This window comes from Musa acuminata, chromosome BXJ3-4 (genome assembly GCF_036884655.1).
Source record: "Musa acuminata AAA Group cultivar baxijiao chromosome BXJ3-4, Cavendish_Baxijiao_AAA, whole genome shotgun sequence".
Taxonomy (NCBI): domain Eukaryota; kingdom Viridiplantae; phylum Streptophyta; class Magnoliopsida; order Zingiberales; family Musaceae; genus Musa; species Musa acuminata.
In genome coordinates this window covers 33,221,165-33,241,755 of record NC_088352.1, presented here as the reverse complement: position 1 = coordinate 33,241,755, position 20,591 = coordinate 33,221,165, and the positions used below count along the sequence as shown (strand labels likewise).

At 34.1% G+C, this 20,591-nt stretch overlaps 1 long non-coding RNA gene and 1 other non-coding gene across 2 annotated transcripts; both read right to left on the bottom strand.

Annotated features, from left to right (window-relative positions):
* Positions 1–5,071: 5,071 nt before the first annotated feature.
* Positions 5,072–7,444, bottom strand: LOC135637006 (uncharacterized). Its single transcript, XR_010496129.1, has 2 exons — positions 7,229–7,444; positions 5,072–5,956 (listed from the first exon to the last, which is right to left on the bottom strand). It is a non-coding gene; the product is annotated as an uncharacterized LOC135637006 (long non-coding RNA).
* Positions 6,136–6,242, bottom strand: LOC135637378 (small nucleolar RNA snoR99). The gene has a single exon (XR_010496240.1). It is a non-coding gene; the product is annotated as a small nucleolar RNA snoR99 (small nucleolar RNA).
* Positions 7,445–20,591: the final 13,147 nt, after the last annotated feature.

The following is a 20,591-nucleotide window of genomic DNA, read 5'->3' as shown; positions in this document are numbered from 1 at the left end:
GAAAGCAAGAAAGGGAAGCATCTCCCATCATTGTTTGGGTGGACCAACTCTGGCGTACACCACTGGGGGAAGGACGTGTGTGAGGCAATAATTTAATTTTAGACGTCACGTTAATGATAATATGATCAGTACGCTTACGCAAGCCAAGAGTAGTTCCCTAATGTAGCAACATAGTCTCGCTACCCTTTAGATAGGGTTGCAAGATTAATAGATACAGTCGTTCGTAGTAGAGAGATGGGTATATGTATGAGATTGAAAAGAAAATATGTATAATATATATCAGAGTGGTTCGCATTAATCGGTCTGACATCTTCCAATTGGCAAAAATGTAACATCGGGATGCTGATTATTTAAGATGCCATGATTGATAGTATCATATTTGCACTGACACGTACTCGCAACCAATAATTCACTAAACAAGTGTCAACTTGTGTTACATCGAAATGTGAGTCAAATCACTTATATGGTTCGGTCTGTCGATCTGGAAACTATCTTACATGTATTCGATTAAAATTACCTCTCAGAATCCTCGACATTTTAAATTAAGCTGGGCATATTACACAACGACAAGTAACTTATTACCGCTATGGCCAAGCTATCCATCCGACCAGTTGACCAAGTTATCCAAGCTGTTTATCATGTGAAGGCCAAGAAGTATTGTTTCACCCAAGAGGAAATCGTGTTCCAGGATCATCATGACCGAGAGTGTATTATTTGCAGGGTTATAAAAGTGAACGATCGAACTATATATATATCATTCATCGACTTTGTGAACCATGATTGACAATTCGTAGAGGGCTTACGTGTGATGTGATAAGGAAGTTGTGGAAGAAGGATCAAACTTAGAGATCTTTACAGAAAAAAATACGTGATAAATTCAATTGCCACTTCCAGAGATGCACCCTCTACGAGTCGGAAGAAGTACGGAAATTTTGGTAACGCGGAGACGTCAAGATCAATATCAAGTATTGCACAGCTGGGTGGTAATGGTATGACCAGTACTATTTACTAGTCCAACAAGACTGAATTGGATGGTTCAGTTCTTACTGATGTATTGCCTTGTATATCTTTATTACCTATCAAAATACTCGAACTTGGATTGTTACCGGTCAGTGCATGTTGGTAACAATTAAATGTCGATCATAGCACTAGCCAACGTTTTGGAGCTTATTGAAGCCCCATTGGCTCCCTCCCTTCCTCTTTCACTGTCACCATTCCCACTCTGTGTTGAATTTTGATTAAGATATGTACCAAATCTCTATACTATTTTCATCATTTAAGAGTTTAACTATTAATTAAGATCTAACTAGAGGTATTTAAGAATCAATGGCTTAATCAATCATGTTTAATGGTTTATTAGGGGCTTTATTTATGTATGATTAAGAAAATTAATCATAATTAAGACTAATTAGAGGTAATTAAGAATAATGAGTTCACTCTAGCACGTTTTAGCTTCTTCAATAATTTAAAAGGTCATTTTACCATGTTTCATGGCTAACCAGTGGTTTATTTTTGAATGATTATGAAGAATAATCATAATTAAAGCCTAATAAGCATTTCATTAGCACTTAATTATCATAAATAGGCATGATTTTCAAACATCTAGCTTGAATTCATTTGGATCTTGACATGATCCTAGTGGATCTAGCCTTGATCATTGTGGATCTTTATTAGATCCATGTATCAAGATCCAAATTGATCTAATTGATGATTGTAAATCAGAGCTGGGTTCATCTTTGCTCGATTCCTTTAGACCAAGGTTACTAATTTTCTCTATGTTTTTGGAGCTTTTGGGCTATTAATATTAGGATTGATAATTACTCTCTCAATTCCGTTAGACCAAGGTTACTAATTTTATCCATATTTTTGGAGCTTTTGGGTTATATATATTAGGATCGTTAGTGACACTAGTGACACTAAGAGGGGGGTGTATTAGTGTTTCTATAAATTTTAAACAATGATATTAAGATCAAATAAAGATGCAAGTATATGAAATTTATTTTTTTGGGGCTTTTGGGTTATAAATATTAGGATCGATAGTGACACTAAGGGAGAGGTGTATTAGTTCTTCTATAAATTTTAAACAATGATATTAAAGTCAAATAAAGATGCGAGTATATAAAATCTAATTGACGCAAGTAAATAAACACAAGAGTGAAAAACAAATTAATTTATAGTAATTCGATCATCATGATCTACATCCACTCTCAATCTCATTTTTCTCGAAATCATTAGGTTTTACTACTACTTGATCTTGCTAACAAATGAATATCAATTATGATTTTTTTTAAAATCATCCATAAATATGAATATTGATGATACTACTGCCTATCCATATAGTACGACTATCAAACAAGATATCACTTAAGCTATTCTAAATATATCAAAAAGTACTACCATCAATCTAGAGGTACCATTGCTAAGGTTGGATGGTACTATCATGGTTGCCAAGCCTAGTAAAAACTTAAAATAGCCTAAAAACTAACTCAAATAACCTAGTTTATAAGGGCCTATGTTGAACCCAAATAATAACTTAATTATAGCCCACTTAAGCATTATTAGAGTCACCCAAAGAAAATCATAAGACTCTTAAACTTTTGTCTTAAAGCAGATTCTTCATCATCTAGTAAAGATTGGAGTTCAAATCTAAGTTGCGGCTCCTTCAAATGAAGGGCCTCATTAGAAGGAGCAACAAAGATGAGAGTTTTGAACATTACTTAATTCCTCTCTAACAAATGATAGGATAGTAGAACCATATTTTACAACTTGACGTGACCATTTCTTCAATCTAACATTGACCCCTTTTATCTTTTATATGAGAATAGGAGCAAACTAAACGTCTATAATAATTTTATGGAAATTAGGATAGTTAGAGCAATAGTTGAAGAATTTAAAACTCTTGTTCCTCTTGGGGGAGTTGCTGACCCTGAAAAAATTCATAGAATAATTAGAAATGCAAGGTGACAAAAATAATGCTTCCGAATCCACAAAGTGTAAGTACCAATCAGTATTAACCATAACTTCAAACTCCCAAAGAGGAGTAGATTATGTAAAATGATACCTCATCCATTTTAGATATGATAAAGAGAGCTCATGTAAATAATCTGAAATTTAAGTAAAGGTCAAAGAGCTTATAAGTTGGCCTCCAAACTTTTTATGGGGGAAGAAAACTATATTAAAATCACCTAGAACAATTTAAGACCTCGTGCAAAATTGCCAGAAATCAACAAGATCCATCCAAAAATGATATATATCAGCATAAATATATATGCCAAATATAATCGATAAATTAGAAGATTTGCCCAAGAACTTGAAATGCACTGTGCCAAAAATGACTTGATCAATCAAGTTGTAAACTACTGGATCAACAATACAAGAATTCCATAAGCACCAAATGCCAGCATATAAGTACTGAGTTAGTATAAATGTGTCAATCTTTGAAAATACAAAAGGCAATAGAAGAAAATTACAGCCTTAGTACAAATGTGTCAAACTTTGAAAATACAAAAGACAATAGAAGAAATTTATAATCTTGAACACGAGGCTCCAAAATGAAGAAACAATCTAAATGTGAGAGTGTAAAGAAGACATTACAGCAGCATATTTAGAAGAGGCATGGAGATCCCAAACATTCCACATGTCGATATTAATCATAATGGAGTAGTAGAAGAGCCCATCCCAGTAGTGTCAACTTCATGCGATTGTTCTCTTAGAGTGGGTCTAATGAGTTCACTGGATGGAAATTTTCATACAATTAAGGTAAGCTTTGTTTTGTTTTCAAGATGTTGTTTTGGAACCCACATGATTTTTGTAGTAGCTTTAGAGTTGTTTCTGGTTGCACGACTGATGATATTGCATAAGGAGCATCTAGCATGCTTCCAATCATATTCAACCTTGATAGTGTAGTCGTGACATTAAAAGAAATCTGAATAGTATCTGATAATAAATTGCATGCAGAAACTTCAACACAAACTTCAACAAAACCAATACACTCTCTTCTACTTATTGGTTTGTCCATGAATAGGGGTTTGTCAATTCTACTCACTATAGAACTCCAAATTTTTAAGGTTCACAGAAGGCATGTTACAGAGTTCCACCCAGTGAGGGAGGGATAGTAAAGAAATCAAATTTTTTTCTAATCGAGCCTCATGATCCCAATGACGGAAAATAAATAGTCTATTATGTATGTACCAAGGGCAAGATTTCATCACTATAAGAAAATCATCTTGGCTGCTGAATCTGAAAATAAAATTTTCTTCTTCCATTGAAAACACCACAAGTAACCCAATTAGTTTTCTTCTTGACAACATGAAAGGGTGATCGGGACCCAACAAATTTCTTCAAAATTCCTCCCCTTTATTTGTCTCATCCTCGAAAACCTTAAATGTAAAAAACACAATCATCGTAGAAGGCTAAATCCTCATGATATATATAGTACATAATTTTCATATCGAGGGGAGGGTGCTAAAACAGTACAGGACTTGATACCATGCTAATTTGCATTTTGATTAGGAGGAATGGATGATGAAGGGCCCCAATTTTGGGAGTTATTGTTGCCCTAGATTGATCAATACCTAAGTGCTAGAATCAAGTTCCCAAATTGGACAGGAAATCGCTTGCAAATTGACTCCATTTTAAATATCACTCCTGCGAGCAGTCACCAAACTCCAAACTGGGCGGAATATCAACTACTCATATTTAAAAATCAATATCCAACCCAAAAATGTGTTGTCGCAGTAAAGAGATATGACTATTTCATATCCTACTTTGACCGATGAAAATAAAAATTTCGATTGGATAAAAAGATTGCCGCTTGGATTGATTTTCCTGCCCAGCCATCAATCCGTCCTATTAATTTAAGATGCCAATAAATCCTACTACAATGCTCTCACATTGAGGCAGGCTCCAAAAGCGTACCATCCGTGGCTGGAGGACACGTTAATCCAAATAAACCACAGCATTATTTGTCAACCAGAGGTCCTAGAGAAATGAACAAGTCAACAAATCCTAACTTAGAAATTAGGATTAATTAAACTCTTAAGACTGACAAATAAAGGTAAACTAACACACAAATAAGAACGGCGGTTAACTATTGATTTATTAAACCACAGTTTATTCGTGTTCCTCCGAATAATCACCAACACACATGGCACACTCAAAGCCCTGAACCTACTTAGTGAGGTGTGCACCTCATCTAATTTTACCCTGCACCACCCTCTTGGTGCCAAACAAAACGCAGCACTCCTTGCTCATCCTATATTTCTCCAACAGTGCATTATTCCTTGTCTATATCACATCAAACTCTTTGCTCGTTATATATCCCCCCCAAAAGAAAAAACTTAAATACAGGTACAATATTTTTGTATCAATCATCATTCACCGCAGCACTGTGTCAATGCAGTACAACAGAAATGTGCACCACCATCAATGTACAAATAGAACTAGATCCCATTTTCTACCATTGGACGGGCGCATCTTTATGATCCAAAGTAGCATCATCAGCATAAGGTAAGAGTGCAAGTGGGATCTCAAAGACTAAAATAATACTTTTGATGGTGGAAAAGGAATCTACAAGTGAAGCACAAAAATTAATATTAGTATCAGTTCTACTCCAAATCATATACATATAATTGTGGGAAGTTGAGAGGGTCGTTCCCTAATGATGCTTTGGAGACTGAACTCTTTGAAAGAACTCTTCACAAGTGGTTGGTCAAAAGCCGAGGCAGCATGAAGAGGAAAGAGCAACGCAATCTTGTTTGCAATAAGACCAAAAGCATAAGTAGAGCAAGAAGCCATATGGTTGGCAAACTTCAATCTCCCCATTATCATAAAATAAAATGACAATTAACAACACATATTCGACAACCATTTATGACCTTGCACACAGTGGAATCATTGAGCTTGATCTGAGAGTTACGCTTATTCTCTTTTGGACAACCACAATATTCCTCAAAGCCTAGAAAATATTAACTTGTAAAATCTCCATGCTTAAATCCAATTACATTCTTAAAACTTACATGAAGGATCTTTTAAAGTAAATTGGCATAAATCTCAATGAGACAGTCTTATGCCTCATGCATAACAGTTCATGAAGTCAATCAACCCACAATATCTATTTCAGTTTTGGTATATATGAAATATTTCATCATTAATGATCAGCTAAAGGAAAAAACTAGATTAGCTGACAAAGTGAAGATGATGATAATTTCATGTCAGGGACCACCGATTCATCCCAATGGTACAAATAAACGCCAATGGGGGCAGACGTCAAGTCCCACAACATCTAAAGAAATGCTGTAACAACAACCTCAAATACCAATGACAGCCAAATAGAAAACTTAAAACTTAAAATAGACCTTGCCTCACAAAAAAACTGAGAACAGGAAACTAACACGTTTTATGTCCTAAACCAGCTGAAATTAATAGAAGCGCATCTACTTCTCATCATCCAGAAATAAATTAGCAATGTCGGATACAAAGTGTTAAGCTTCACAAAATATAGTAAATATCCACAAGCAGGAACTTAGTAACCACATCCAGCCTGCTTCTGTTCATGTAGTCCTGCGTGTGCCAGTAAAACATATTAATTTACGGTTTCGTTGACACATCCATTGTAAAGTCAAATATACCATGGATGTAACGCCTTTGAAAAGGCGAGTGCCGGGATTTTTTTGCACATGCTCATCACATCGAGAGACCCTGTCCCATGTTCTTCAAAGAATAGGTCTCTTGATATGCCATGTAAGCTCTTGGAATCGTTAGTTTGCCAAACAAATGTTATCAGCCAGAAATGGTTAAGAAATTCAACATCCTAACTCACAGACCATTAGACATTCAGTTCAGAAGTAGTCCTACCAAAGAAGGATTCTACGTCTGTGTGAAGTGTGCTCTAGGAATGACTAGAAAATTCTTTCTAAAGCATCACCCTGTTTTCATTTGAGCTTCTCTCTGCACAATTTGCAATGGTTTGCCTTAGATAAGATTCGACTGTAATTCGATTCGTTTGGATGGCCTTATGTTATTAGTATCATTCATCAACAGAAAGACATATTAATTGGGAAAATTAGGCAGAAGAAGAAAAGAGAAAAAAGGATTTATATGTAGCATGCAATCAGGCACACAAGTGGACCATAAAACCGATAATCAAACACCTAGAGAGCATAAAGCAAGAAGTTGAGAGAGGGCCACGGCTCCATTGCATTTCATTAAAGTAGGAACAGAAAGACACCTGTTGCGATTCATTGAAGATGGCGAACCATCCTGCAGAGCAGGCAGCATTCACCGCGACTCGGCAGAAGACCTGTCTCTTCCACAAACGGTGTCGCCGCTTGCAAATAGAACGTAACCTAATTTGGAGAGGAGAACAAAGAAACCGAGGCGATGCGAAGACTGGAAAGACACGGCGGCGAGGTAGAAAACTACCCACCTTAGGGTTTGGTCTAGTCGCTGCACCAGCATACTTATAGAGAGGTAAACAATATCATATATGTAAAATTCTAGCACGTGCCTTGCAGACAAAGTCATCTTGTGCCGTCGGCCTCCATCAAACGACAAGGAGGCTGACACGTCGATGATTCCAGAGGTACCTGCGACTCAAGTGCATGATGAACAGAAGACCCAGATTTTTTTTAACGGACCAGAATTTTAGGAGGGTCATAAATGTCATTTTAAATTAAATTAGGGCAAATTTCGAAAAAAAATATTCACAGCCCGCATTTTCCTATTAAACATTCCTTACTATTAATAATTTTTAAAAGATAATAAAATATTATTTTATTATTTTAATTCTAGTATTACTGATTTTTTTTTCTTTCTCATAACTTTTTTATTTTATCCTTGATATGATATCGATGTTGTTTGTCACCTCTCTATTTATTGCCAACGTTGCTCGTTCTCGTCGCTCACGTTGTCTTTGAGGAGAAAAAAAATTAGAAGGAAAAAAATTATATTTATATTTATTTATAAAATAATAATTTAAAAATATTTAAAAAATTAAAATTATAAATTATAAATAACAAATAGAGGATTAAAGATAGTAATCTCCTTCGACAAATTCCCATATAACATCCCATTTCTAAGAACTTTTGCAAAGAGACAAACTTTTTAAAATGAAAAAGTAGTTTTTTAAGGAAGTGGGTTTTTAGACCAAATATTCAGGATATATTTTCTGCCTTTTTAGAAGCTAATATATCAAAAAAACATTTTCTGGAAACATCATATTTTAATAAAATTAAAATAAATTAAAGAAAATAGATACAAATTTTGAAGTGTTCAAATGCTAAAAAATTCAGAAAGATGTGGAATAAATTCCCTAGAATAGAAAAGATTAAAATTTTATCAATCTCAGTCCAATGTAAATGTTTCCTAAAAGTCTCATATTGTTTTCACTAGGATTTGATCAGGTTATACTTTTTTGAATTGGCCCCAAAAAATAATATAAGTGGTTCAAAGCCTTGAATTTTTTAGGATCAAAATTTTAGAATAGATATTCTACAAGTTCCAATGTCAAATAACATTTCATTCAAGCATCATATTTTGATAAAATAAAAAATAAAGAAAATCAATAAAAGTTAAAAGTGTTTATATGTTGAAAATGTAATCATCGATGATTTTTTTTCCCTCTCTTAATATAAATTAAATTATCATAAATAATATATTATTTTATTTAAATTATTAACTTCCTAGTTTGTATAGTATGATTAATAAAATAATTAAAGTTAATTTTATTAATCATGTGGACAAGTTAAAAATTTTATCAATTAATTAAATTATTAAATTATTTATTTTCTAATGAGTGATATGATTTTTAAAGAGTAAATAGTTCAAATTCTATTTTTATGTGTAAACCATAAGCAATAAATATTATAATTCTATCTTTATATGTGAAAGTAAATTAAAAATAAATTAAAATTAAAAATAAAATTATTACTTAACTTTCAAGAAAAGTTCACTTCTTTATTAGATTTAGGAAAAGATTGCCAACAAGAAGTAGGATCCTCTATTCTTTTCTTATCAATTTTTATTTATATCAATTTTTTAAATATTAGAACTATTATAATTTATAGTATTTTAATTTTAAAGTTTTAAAATTAATAAAGAATGATCATTAAATTATTATGTTAGAATAATTACTTGATTTAATAATAGTTCTAATTTATTTAATTTATTATTAATTTATTAATTATAAATTATTACTAATTTATTAATAATAATAATTAATTTATTATTATGTTTCAATAAGTTATGTGTGAATTTATATGATTTAATTAGTTTTAAATTTAAAATCATAAATATAGATTAGTTAATTTATGAAAAGAATAAATTTAAGATTAATTATTATTTTATAATATTTTAAAAATATTAAAATTTAATTTAATAAGAGGGATACAATCGAACCCATTTGATTATGCATAACCCATTCCATGTAGTCAAGTACGGCTAGCCTATGTGGCTAAGCATGACTCAACCCTTGTGGCTAGATATGATCCATTCTATATTGTTAGGCATACCACAACACATGTGGCTATGTATAGTTCAACCCATATGGTCAAGTATAGCTTAACTTGTATAGTCAAGTATGACTCAACCCATATAATCAAGTATGATACAACCCATTTAATTAAGCATGACCTAGCTTATGTGATTATGCACAGCCCAACTCATATGACTACATATAACCTAACCCATGCAGTCAAACATGACGTAACCAATATAGCCAGGCATGACTCAACTTATGAGCCAAGTATGAATCAATTCAATGGTAAAGCTTAGCCCAATAAGTGAGCGAGGCTCAGCTCAGCCCACAAAACTAGATCTGCCTAGCTATGTAATTAGTGTTAGATATATCATCATTCCTTTATCCAACTCGTTATACTTTATTCTAAACTATTATCTAAAATAGGCATTTGCAACGCATGTAACCTGTCTAAGGCTCAAGTAAGCCAGTTTGATCTAGACTAGTACCATGTGACATAGTCCAATTTCTTATCTCTTTATTAGTTTAAGCTCATTAGTTAATTGAATCAAACAAGTTTAATCAATTCAAGCCAGTTAAGGGTGATTCCAAACCAACTTAACTAGTTCAAACCTACTTGACCTAATTAAAATCAATTAAATATAAGTTAAACTAATCTAGGAGAATTTCATATCATATCTATAAGGATTTGAGATCACTTCCATTAGGTCCTAATTAAATTGAGTTTCGCCCAAGTCAATTGGGATATTCTAATCATGGTTATGATTTATTAAGGATTATTGAGAGATTGATATCTTATGTTTTTATGATTTAATGAGCCTAAAAGTTTACTCCTTATTCTTCTTCTCTTGAGGCTATTAGCTTTTACTATAGTCTTACTTCCAATCCAGCTTTTACTATAGTCTTACTTCCAATCGATGAAGATGAGTGATCCTTTACAACTCTCTACTTTTCAAAGCTTAGAGAGAAATTTTATACTTAATTACTCTAAAAATTCTCACATATTCTAAACTTAATAACTCAACTAAAAACTCAAGAAGATAGAAGAAACTAAAAAAAAACACTAAGAGATGATTTAAATACTTTGAAAATTTAAGATGGATGCCTCTTAGCCATACTCGAGGTGGGATATTTATAACCCTAAAGAGCCCAAAAATGGGGAGTAAAAATTATTATAAGGTATCCAAATCAAGGGTATTGTGTTCCTATCATCATTCCAAGCAGTATGACCAACGACATATCTGAAATGTCGCTACCCATGCCATTCGTTATCCTGGATGGTACCACCTCCCAAACTATAGATTTGTCCTAATTCCAACCCATATTAAGCTTACTTTGACCTTAGCTTAGCATAGCATAAAATTAGCCCAACTAAAATATAATTATATTTCAAATTATTTTCAAATAAGGCTTCAAAACATTAATAATTTCTTTTGGCACTTTGTCAATGCTTTTAGCATGTTGTCCATTCTTCTAACACATTGTGTCATCTTCTAGTAATTTGTCTGAACCTTCGAAATATTACCCTAGCCTCGAGCATATCGTTCAATCCTCTAATATATCAACCTTGTTGTAAGACTCAATCTTGTAGTATGATATCCAATTCTCTAACATGATGATTGAATCTCTAGAATGAAGTTCGATCTTCAATGCGTCGATCAATCCTTTGGCTCGACGTCTAATTTTTGACATGATAATCTTCTAATATAATATCCAACTCTTTGGCTTGATATTTACCCTTTGGTGCTCTAAGTCCATAGTCAAAATATTTTCTATATTATTTAATCAATATGGGGTTAGGGTTCAATGATCCATCGACTAGAAACTACATCTCAAATGAAAGTTTTAGTAGAGGAGATAACTATCACTAGAAGATCAAGCATAAAATTGAAAGAAAACAATCACTATTAGTTATGAAACTAAAATATAAACTATAAGATTTAAACTAATAAAATTAAAAGTGTGTAAAGAGAATAACAAGTGTGTAGAGTATATGCCATCTTTCGACAACACCTGGGTGCTCTTAGTAGATTATGTTAGAGCTAGTCCCAGGAAATTTACCAAAGGATAATTTTGGCAACACAACAAAGACAATAAAGCGAAAAGAATAAAAGCGACAAGAACAAACAAAACACCAGAACACCAGATATACGTGGTTCGGTCAATTAACTTTGACCTACATCCACGGAAGAAAGAGGAGCAAATTACTATTATAAAAGAGGGACACTTACAAATGCCTTAGGAAGATGTTCCTAGGCCATAAAATACCTTCAGCTTACTAAACAAGAAAAACCCAAACCGTAAGCAGGTTTTCTTGTGGTGCCTCTTGTGCTTCCTGTGGTACATCTGACTTCAAAGCCTAGACCCTTATTTATAGTTCCAAGACGAGACAACAAGTCTAATTTTCCCGATGTGGGACTATGGGACTTGCCAAACTAACAAATCTCCACCTTGGCATGTCCCAACAAAACTTGCTCCACCTTCTTCACAAAAGCCCCAACGGGCAATCACCAACAATGAATACCAACTAAGTCCAAGCACTGCTTGAACTTGTAAACCGGAAGAGGCTTCGTAAACATATCAGCTGGATTGTCCTTCGTATGAATTTTCTGAACAATGACCTTTCTTTCAGCAATGGTATCCCATTTGCATCCAACAATTTTCTTATCCAAATGCGGCTTCACAAGATCCCAAGTTATATTCTGATGAAGAGATTCTATTTCTTCATTCTTTGCAATCAACCACTTAACGAAATTATCATAAGAAACTGCATCTGAGTAGGAAGTAGGCTCACCAACTTCACTTGTCTCTTCTGCAACAGACAAAGCATATGCAACCAAATTTGCATACCTTTGTGGTGGTCGAATATTTCTCCGTAGTCTATTCTTGGCTATGGAATATTGCTCTTCCTCTGGAGCAACTGTATCAGTAGACTCGGGACCATCTACCGGCATTCTTTGAGTAGAAGAGTTCGACTTAAAAGAATCTGAACTACCAATCTCAAGCTCCACCTGCTTCTGCGCACTATCATTTGTACAACTAGTAGATTCCTCTTTAGAAGATAGCATAGATAATTCATCAAAAATAACATCTCTACTGATTATAAATTTTGGAGATTTGGGATCAGGACACCATAATCTGTATCCTTTCACCCCAGAAGCATACCCAAGGAAAATGCACTTTTTAGCCCGAGGCTCTAATTTTCCTTCATTTACATGCATGTATGCTGGGCACCCAAAAATTTTAAAATCAGAATAATCAGGAGTACCTAACCAAACTTCCTCTGGAGTTCTAAAGTTAAGTGTTGCAGAAGGAGTGCGGTTGACAACGTAACAGGCCATATTAATCGTCTCTGCCCAAAAGTCCTTTGTCAACCTTGCATTTAAGATCATACACCTCGCTCTCTCCAATAGTGTTATGTTCATACGTTCGGCCACACCATTTTGCTGAGGCGTCATCCTAATAGTGCGATGCCGAACGTTTCCTTTATTTTTGCAGAATTCTTCAAAATCACCTTCACAAAATTTCATGCCATTATCTGTTCGAAGCCGCTTAATCTGTTTACCTGTTTGCTTCTCAATCAAAGACTTCCATTATTTAAATGTTAGAAAAACATCATTTTTATGCTTCAGAAAATAAACCCAAACTTTCCTGGAATAATCATCAATGAAAGTCAACATATACCTGGCACCACCCTTAGACTGAACTTGAGTTGGACCCCAAAGGTCTGAATGAATATAGTCAAGAGTACCTTTCGTTTTGTGAACTGCCGGAGAATTGAAGCTGACTCTTTTCTGCTTTCCAAAAATGCAGTGTTCACAAAAGTCCAGTGGCCCAGTACTCTGTCAGCAAAGTAGACCTCTTTTGCTCAATATGCTCAAACCTTTTTCGCTCATATGACCCAAACGCATATGTCATAATTTGGTGATGTCAGAATCAGACAATGATGATGACGAAACTGCAACTGAACCTGTGACAGTAGTTCCCTACATAATATACAAGCTACCAGACCTACAAGCTTTCATAACAATAAGGGCATTTCTTGAAACTTTCATAACTCCACCTTCAGTTGTGTATTTACACCCAAGGGCCTCTAGTGTGCCTAAAGAGATGAGATTATTTTTCAAATCAGGAACATGTCTAACATTAGTGAGCGTCCTCACAATACCATCATGCATTTTAATTCGGATTGTTCCTCTACCAACAACATCACATGCGGCATTATTGCCCATCAAAACAATTCCACCATTACAAGATTCATATGTGGAAAACAAATCCCTATTGGGACACATGTGATAAGAACAACCTGAATCTAAAATCCATTCATTTTTAGACCTCGTCCTGTCATCAATAGCAGAAAAAATATTTCCAACATTCTCATCAATTGCTACACTAACTTCAGCGGATTCAATAGTTTTCTCAACAAATTTTTCCTTTTGCTTTAATTTATTTTTCAACTTAAAGCAATCAGATTTAATGTGCCCTATTTTATGACAATATCTGCATTCCAAATTTCTATGTCTGGATTTAGATCTAGATTTAGATCTACTACTATCAAATTCTCTTTTATCCATTCTCCCCCTAACAACCAGACCCTCAGCCTGATTCTCTCTACTTTCCCCAGTGATATTCTTGTCTATCTGCTCCTTAGATTTCAGTGCAAATTTAATTTCTTGATACAAAACTGTTTCTTTTCCATAAATCAAAGTATCACTGAAATGCTTAAAAGATTGGGGAAGAGAACACAAGAGTAACAAAGCCTTATCCTCATCATCAATTTTTGCATCTATATTCTCCAAATCCATAATCAAATAATCAAACTTATCAAGATGCGAGAGTATAGATGTACCTTCAATCATCCGAAGCATATACAGTCTTTGCTTCAAGTAGAGACGATTCTCCACTGTCCTCTTCATGTACAAAGCTTTAAGCTTGTCCCACATGCTCTTAGTCGTAGTCTCCGTAGCTACCTCCCGTAAAACCTCGTCAGAGAGATTTAGAATGATGCTGGATCGGGCCTTCTTATCCATACCCGCAAGATCTTCCTTTGACGTACCATCTGGAATGTTCTCAGCACCCTAAAGTGCCAAATCAACTCCGTCTTGAACCAGAATGGCCTCCATCTTGAGTTGCCACATGCCGAAGTTGACATTTCTATCGAATTTCTCGACAACAATCTTTGTTATTGTCATCGTTGCCAAAAGATCTCAGAACCAGGCTCTGATACCAGTTTGTTAGAGCTAGCCCCAGGAAATTTACCAAAGGATAATTTTGGCAACACAACAAAGACAATAAAGCGGAAAGAATAAAAGCGACAAGAACAAACAAAACACCAGAACACCAGATATACGTGGTTCGGTCAATTAACTTTGACCTACATCCACGGAAGAAAGAGGAGCAAATTACTATTATAAACGAGGGACACTTACAAATGCCTTAGGAAGATGTTCCTAGGCCATAAAACACCTTCAGCTTACTAAACAAGAAAAACCCAAACCGTAAGCAGGTTTTCTTGTGGTGCCTCTTGTGCTGCCTGTGGTACATCTGACTTCAAAGCCTAGGCCCTTATTTATAGTTCCAAGACGAGACAACAAGTCTAATTTTCCCGATGTGGGACTATGGGACTTGCCAAACTAACAGATTACATTATCACTATCAATTTTAGTCTTCTCCTTCTTTCTGTCCATTGACATTGTCCTAATTCATCGTACTTTCAATAATATTTACCACCTCTATCTGATATGATAATTTTCATCTTTTTTATTTAATTACTTCTTTAATGTACACCCGATATCCACAAATTGAGATTTTTTATGCAATAGATAATTATAACTATAACATAAAAAATAATCAATATAAGTATATATAATTTCAAAAAGTTATAAACATATTTTGGCTCGCTTGTGTGTCCTTGTCTATTTTCTTTTAATATAATCAATACATATGAGTAAAATTTAGATTCAAAAGAATCTTATTTTTTTTATCAATCTCTGTATTATTTATTTAGATATATGGTCCAAACATTTATGTCATAAGAACGTAGAATGCTTATCTACTAACATTTTTATGGACCTTGTACTTCAATTTCTCCAAGATTTCTTTTTACAGTTCATAATGAATGACTCTTTTATAGCTCCTCAATATGTTGAGAGAGGCTGAGAGTACTATCAAGAAAAAGAAACCAATTCTCTATACCAGTGATACCAAAAAAAAAAAGAAAGGTAGAAAAGTCTCTTAAGAAGGGCAAGGGCAAGGGCAAATCGGGTAACGTAAAGGTTGCTAATAAGGACCCGACAAATGATAAAGGCCAGAGTTTCCATTGCAATAAAGATAGTTCCTAAAGAGGAACTACAAAGAGTACCTTGTAGAGAAGGCGAAACAGAAGGTTAAAAAAGCTTTTGATATATTCATGATTGATCTCCGTCTATCAGAAAATTATGATAGTGCATAGGTATTGAATACTAATAGTGCATCTCATATTTGCAATTCATTGTAAGTTTTGGCAAGGCCTAAGAGATTGATGAGAGGCGAGGTGGATCTTAAGATGAGGAATGACACAAAGGTTGTTGCTATTGTCGTTAGGGAGGTCACCCTATAGTTGGCTGGTTGAGCTCTTTTAGCATTAGATGCTTTCTATTTTGTTTCTTTAATTATCAAAAATATTATTTTCATTCATTGTTTGACAAATAATGTATATATAGTAGTTTTTTAGAACAATGGTAGTTCATTGATCATAGATAATGAGATCATTAGTAGAGGAACATTAAGCAATGGTTTATTCATATTGGATGATACTCCACATATCATAAATGTAAGCGTGTCTAAGAGGAAGCGAGATAAGGTAAACAATGCATACCTGTGGCATTGTAGGCTAGATCATATCCATGAATGAAGAATCCAAAGGTTGCTAAAAGATGGATATTTAGATCCATTTGATTATGAATCATACGCAACATGTGAGTCTTTATCTTCGAGGAAAACTGACTAATTCTTCATTTAGTGGAATTGGAGAGAGAGCCAAAGAGTTACTAGAACTTATACATAGTGATGCATATGATCCTATGTCGACTCAAGCCATAGGTGGTTATTTGTAGTTTTTACATTTACTGATGACTTCTCCAAGTATAGACATATGTACTTGATGTAGTACAAGTCTGAGGCTTTTGAGAAATTCATGGAACATAAGAATAAGGTAGAAAACAAAACTAAAAAAGAGTATCAAGACTCTTCGATCAGATCGAGGAGGTGAGTACTTAAATACAAAGTTCACCTAATTCCTTAGAGACCATGGAATCCTATCTTAATAGACCTCCTTATACACCTTAGCTCAATGGTATATCGGAAAAGAGGAATCACACGCTATTAGACATAGTGTGGTCCATAATAAGTTTTGTCAATATACCCATCTCATTTTGGGGATATGTCTTAGGGTCTACAGCTTATCTTCTGAATAGAATTTTAATTAAGTTGGTAGTGTTTATACCATATGAGATATAGAAAGGAAAAAAGTCTGATCTTAAGGTTGTTAAGATTTGGGACTGCCTTACCCACGTTAGGAGACACAACCCCAACAAGTTGGAATCCAGGATAGAATGATGTAAGTTCGTGGGATACACCAAAGAAACTTATGAGTATTATTTCTATCACCCCGAGGACCAAAAAGTCTTTGTAGCCAAGAGGACGATATTCCTTGAAATAAAATATATTCTTAGTGGAGATAGTAAGAGTGTAATAGAGTTGAGCGAGATTAGAGAACCTAGCTCAAGTATCAATCTATAGCCCAAGTCTGTTCAGGTACCTAGCACACAAGTTTCAACTTTCCATAAGTCCGGTAGAGTACCACATCATATTGAGAGATATGTGAGACATATCAAAGGAGAGGACATTGAGGATATTAATCCTCAGACCTATGAAGAGGCTATTACGAGTATAGATTCCGGGAAGTGACGGATATTAAATTAGTATTTTTGTAAACTTTAAAAAATTTTAAAATTTCAATAAAGAAAAGAGACAAGTTTTGAAAGCTAATTCAGCCAAGAAATAAGCAGTAATAAGGGAGCAAGTAAAGATAAAGAGGCAAATCAATTTATAATAGTTTAGTCTTGACCAATATCTATTCCCTATTCCTCTTCTCCTAAGGGTATTGATTTTCATTATCAATCTTATTTTTAATAGATGAATATGAGAGATCCATTACAAACTTTAAGAAAAATTAAAATTTAATGAAGAAAAAAATACAAGTATTGAAAGCTAATTCAACCAAGAAATAAGCATAAATAAGGGAGAATGTAAAGATAGAGAGGTAAATCAATTTATAATGGTTTAGTCTTCCTGTCCAACATTTACTCCTTATTCCTCTTCTCTTCATGTTATCAGCTTTCACTATCAATCTTACTTCCAATCGATGAAGATGAAAGATCCTTTACAATCCTCTATTTTTTAAAGCTTAGGAGAGAACTTTTATACTTAATCACTCTAAAAAATCTCACATATTCTAAACTTAATAACTCAACTAAAAACTTAAGAAGATGGAAGGAACTCAAAAAAGACACTAAGAGATTATTTAAATACTTTGAAAGCTTAAGATGGATGCCTCTTAGCTTTGAGATGGGATATTTATAGCCCTAAAAGAGGCCAAAAATTGAGAGCAAAAATCATTAGAAGATATCCAAAATCAAGGGTACCGTGTTCCTATTATCATTCCATGCGGTATAACCACCAACACCTCTGAAATGTAGCTACCCATGCCATCCATTGTCTTGGATGGTACCACCTCCCAAACTATATGTTTGACCTAATTCTAACCTATATTAAGCTTACTTTGACCTTAGCTTAGCATAGCATAACATTAGCCCAACTAAAGCACAATTGTATTTTAAATTGTTTTCAAATAAGGCTTCAAAACATTAACCTTTTTTTTTTGCCCTTCGTTAATGCTTTTAGCATGTTGTCCACTCTTTTAGTATATTGTCTGATCTTCTAGTATTTCGTCTGAATCTCTGAAAGATCGCACTAGCCTTAAGCATATCGTCGTAGCCTTGAGTATATCGTTCAATCCTCTAATATGTCAACCTCGTCATAAGACTCAATCTTCTAGCATGATATCCAATCCTCTAACACGATGCGGACCTCTAGCATGAAGTTCAATCTTCAACATGTTGATCAATCCTTTGGCTCAATGTCTAATTTTTAACATGATAATCTTCTAACATAATATCTAACTCTTTGGCTTGACATTTATCCTTTGGTGGTCCACGTCCATAGTCAAAATATTTTTTACATTACTTAATTAATATGAGGTTAGGGTTCAACGATCTATCCACTAGAAACTACATCTCAAATGAAAGTTTTGGCAAAGGAGAACTATAACTAGAAGATCATGCATAAAATTGAAAGAAAACAACCGTTATTACTTGTAAAACTAAAATATAAACTATAATACTTAAAATAATAAAAGTAAAAGTGCATAAAGAGAATAACAAGTGTGTAGAGAATATGTTATCTTTGGACAACACTTGGGTGTTCTTAGCAGATTACATTATCACTATCAATTTTGGTCTTTTCCTTCTTTCTTGCTACTAAAATCTCCTTCTAAGGTTTAAAAAATGTCTAGTAGGGTTTAGAACTTCTCATAGAAGCTAGATGAAACTTGGATAAGGGGCTTTGACTATTAGAGCTCAAGGACAAAGGGGCTACGGTTGGAGGGCAGAACCTTTTTCTAGACAAATAGTGCTTTTAGTTGAAACTAGGATTGGCTGGAATAGCTTCTTGGTTGCCTTGGGATCTTTTTTTTCTTATTGCTACCAAAGGCCTATTTGAAAGTTATTAAGGCTAGTAGCAAGTTAGAAGAGATCTTTGTAGTAAGGTAGTTGTAAGTAGAAAGAAGGGTTGCTAAACATTCAAACTTCTTCCTCTCTTTGCAACTTAGGGTCGGTTAGGCATTCAAGAGAAGAAACAACTTAGATGCTTCAAGAGGGCTATAACCCGTTAGATTTATAAAACCTAAAGTCATAATCTGATTAAGACTTCTCCTCATAGTAAAAGTCTTTTATTGGAGACTGTCCTAGTTGGCTATGGGCTATCCTAATCCAAATCCTAAGATTGAGATTGATCTGACTTGGGAATTCTTTAGACGGGTCTCTCCATCCTCTTTTATAGCTAAGGTAGGGGTGAAGTCTTAGTTAGGTTATGACATGAAGAATCTTGATGTAGTTAGAATTTAAGAGTGTCATAATACCTTTAGGACATCCCTAATCATGGCTCCCACAATTAAGTGATTTATGTCCCATTTAATCATGTTTTAAGGTCTCTTCTATCTCCATCTGTAGGTTGAGCATTTTGCTTTGGTTTATCGATATGGTTAATATCTCGATGCCTAGTCGTGTAGTCTATCCATGTCGTTTTGATGAGATTCTCCTTATTGATCATGATTGGCTTGAGGGCTTCTTTGGAAAGAGTCTTGAGTGAACCTTCCAATGTTTTTCTTTAGAGTGACATGAAATTATATAATATTCATAAAAAAATTACTTCATTTGAAGGATGAAGAAGTCTTACCATCTCTAAAATTCTCTTGGGCCTTCAAATGGCTTCTTTTGACTATCTCTAAAAATTGCTTTGTTGCTAGCCGTCAAAATATCATATACTTTGAAACTTTGTATGAATTTGTGCATGGAGGTCGATAGTGTAATTCATCATCGTCAAGAGAGATTCTGAGTGCCAACACTTGTTATTAAAACTCGATAGTATACTGTTACACGAATAGGTCTCTTCTTTAGCATAAGTAGTGTCACTTCCTCCATGTTTCTTTGAGATATCTCATAAGATAGAAATCTTCTTATATTAACCTTTTGAATTATGTCTATAACATATCTTCATCACCGATGGTTCGAAGATATATATTCCACCATGCAAGCATATATCCCATTAACTTAAGTTATGCAAGCATCACTCTATACTCACTACTATAATAATATAGATCACAGAAAATTTCAAGTTGATCTATCCATGAGTCTACTAGCCCAATATTGATGGAGTCATCATAAGAGAGTATATTGATACGAGCCTCAACTTGAAATAGTTGAGTTATTATTGTAATGTTTTGCTTGATAGTATCTTC